Below are 3,533 nucleotides of genomic sequence, written 5' to 3' on the forward strand. Positions count from 1 at the left end.
CCATTGCAGCAGTCACTTGTCACTTGTCGTCCCGTTGATCTTCAATTTGCTCGAGCCAGCGCCAGTAATGTCTCCATTTGTCCCTGCTGCGTGCTGGTGTAGCCCAATGGTATCTGCTCACTCCAGGAACATGAAGAGCCTCAAAGCGTTCATTCAAGGTTTTGACGAAAAACTGACCATCTCATAGGTGGGCGGCCACGAAGTCTTTTGACATCCCAGAGAATCCAGTCAGTAACAGCTCTAGTCCAGTGGTCACCTCTAAATCGCATTATGTATACAGCCCATCTGATTTTCAACGCCTTGGCAAACGAGACAGTGTCCCTGATTCTTGATCATCAACGGAGGTCTGAACTCTGGATTCCTTCTCTCATTTGAGTGAAATGTGATATTCCAAGCATAGCTCTTTTGATTCTTCTTTGGGATACCAGAATAGCATTCTCATCCTGTTTTCGTAGGGCCCAGGTCTCTGAGGCATATTTTAGTGCAGGAACAACAGTGGAGTCGAAAAGATGTGCCCGGAGCTAGAGGTTTTTCTTCCTCTTAACCACTTCTACGACATTCCTGAAGGCATTCCACGCTGCTCTCTTCCTCCTGTGCAGTTCTGGCACAGTCAAGGTTGAAAAATCGCTGGTACCATACTCAGCACATGTAGACAGGAAGAAGACTCAAATCTGTGGCCTAACACCTGCAAGATAGGCACTTTTTCCACTGAGACATCCCTAGCCACCCAGGAAGACCTTACTACACTTAGGACATTTGCAGGAACCAGTATATTTCAACATACAAGTAAGTGATTAGTAAATTTATTAAATCACTCGCTATATACATTTTCTCTAGTGTTTGAGGAAAAAGTACATTAAAATAGAGTGATAATGATGTCAAAATATATTACCCTTGTTTCTACCTACCTATCTCTTCCACATGAAAATCAAAGTGACTTCACATATTATCTATTATGTTTATATATGACCTTTTGTAAATCACTAAACTACTTGGATATTTGGAGTTTCCAAAATTTAATTGGACTACAACACCCTTTCTAGGAAAATAAATCACTCTGTTCCTGCCCCCCACCACCCCTATAAATGTACCTTGCATTTAAATGAATGACTAGAAAGTGCTCTCCATACTCTCCAATTGTACCCACACGTCTGGATTATTTCATTGCCTTCTTTGAAGAAATTATCACTCATTTCATGAAGCATTAAGGATGGAGATTTGTGCTTTGAAATTTAATATTTATTTGGATTTCTTTGTCATGTAATGAAGTATTTTACTATTTTGACATATATACCTTGTTCATGGTACCTCTAGCATTACTGAAGCAAGCATCGTTTTTAAATATACTTGAAAAAGAATACATGTGACATACTAAATGTTCTATAAACATTTATTTAAAATGTTTATAGTTCATTTATGCTAGTTCTGACATTAATGAAATATAATTAACAGAATTTATAGAATTTATAAAATGTCTATTTATCATGTCTCTAGTGCTACTTGGACCTTTGAACACTTTGAATGATACTAAAGACCTTGTTGAGTTTGCCTCTGCTAATCCATTCTCCAATATTTTCCATCATGCTCTTTGCCCCAGGAAGTTGAAACAAATGGACAACATTAACAGGACTCCTTTGCTTTATGATTTCAATTGAGTTTGTCAGTGAGAGCGCAACCAGAGTGAAACCAAGGTATTTATTCTCTTTTGAGTCACAAAAAAACACAATTGTGATTTTTTACTCCCTCAGCAGTCCTATTATGATAGCTGTATAAAAGGTATGGCATTATTTTTTTCTGGGTTCTAATGTATACTTCCTTCTGATGCCTTCTTGCCTGAGAATGGTATAACATGTTACTATACTGAAATTATTCCACATTTCCTGACTCACCAATCAGACAAATGAGCTGTGGCATATTAATATAGTGCATAGCATATGACATTAAGTTGTTTTAGCTATTAACTACTTAAAATCTTATGACTGGATCTCACAAACAAAACTGATCACAAGGGGCTAGATGGTCGGATCATATATTTTAGAATTGTATTCACATAAGTTCTACATAAGTTATGATATATGTATAAATCCAATATAATATAAGTATAAATCCAACTAATTCTAATGTTTAAAAATACCTTTTTAACTGGTACCTCTGTACAGACTATTTATAATGGGACTTGAAATATAGTACAGGGATTGAGGCACATATTTTGCATGTGGTGATCCCAATTCACTTTCCAGCAGCACATGGTCCCCGGGAATTGCCAGATGTAGCCACAGACCTCCCTATGCATTACCAGGTATGGCACTGGAGGTTCCTAATTATGGTTGGCATGGCTCTGGTAATCCACAGCTGCCAGGTTTTGCCACCCTGGTTAACCAAGAATTGCCAATAGGATTCCCTGGTCTCCTGAGCTCTGCTTGGGAGACTCCATTCCTCACAAAATAAGTATCTATCATAAAATTCTGGACAGTGGTCACTTGTTGCTGGAGGAAAGACTAGAGTTTTTTTTGATAGAAACTTCTGGGTGTTGGTAATGTTCTATTTTCTTGACCTAAAAGTGTGTTAACACAAATGCTTTCTTGTTATAAAACACTATTTTAATGCACTTTCTATGAGTTTCCACCAAAATGATAAGACTTTATTTGCAATCTATTTAAAGAAATATCATTCTTGACCTTTTAAAATAAAATCTTTAGGATCAAATTTCAAATATCATTTTCAATTACTGTGTTTGAATCTAAAATCTCGTTTGACATCAGCAGTTGGTTATATAAAATGTTTTTGTTTAAAGCATAGATTATAATATCTACCTAGGGCAAAAATAATATGCTTTCTGTAAGTTTAAAATCATTTTTCGGTTTAAGAATTGAATTTTTACCCATTAGAAAATTAATTTTTAGCAAGTTGATTTTTGAAGGAGATAGAGCGTTGTTTTATAAATTATTTTCTCATAAAATAGATATAATCAAATAAATCTATGAAAAAATACATTATTTCAGGGATTTATTTCCTCTTATAATTAAGGTATAAGTATAAGAAGGAAAGCCTGAACATTGTTGGGTGTGGCCCAGAATCCCAACCACCAAAATTAAAACAAAACAAAACAAAAAACCCTAAACTAAACAGTTGGAACAGCAATATTTTGAAACATTAGATAAAGAAACAAGAAACACTCGATGAAACAACTCTGATGACAAACTACTTTGGTAGTTATCTTTGTTTTCATTACTCTGAGGTGTTATGTCAGGTTTTAAAAGAATTAAATCATATATCTTTCTCTGATGTTAGAACCAATAATTAATGGAGAGAGAAAATTATCAGCAAGATATATGATGAAAAACTAAGGAGATCTTGTAACTATTTTAACACACAGCCAACCAGGAGAATTACCACTCACTCACCACTTTCATATGCAAATTTCGGATCTCTTACAACTGTAGTAATCAGTACTGAGAGTCTCATCTTGTTACTTAAAGCCTTGTTCTCCATTTTGCTATAAATTTTAATTATTTTTATTTTTATCTCATTTT

The sequence above is a fragment of the Sorex araneus genome, chromosome X (assembly GCF_027595985.1).
Source record: "Sorex araneus isolate mSorAra2 chromosome X, mSorAra2.pri, whole genome shotgun sequence".
Classification (NCBI taxonomy): Eukaryota; Metazoa; Chordata; class Mammalia; order Eulipotyphla; family Soricidae; genus Sorex; species Sorex araneus.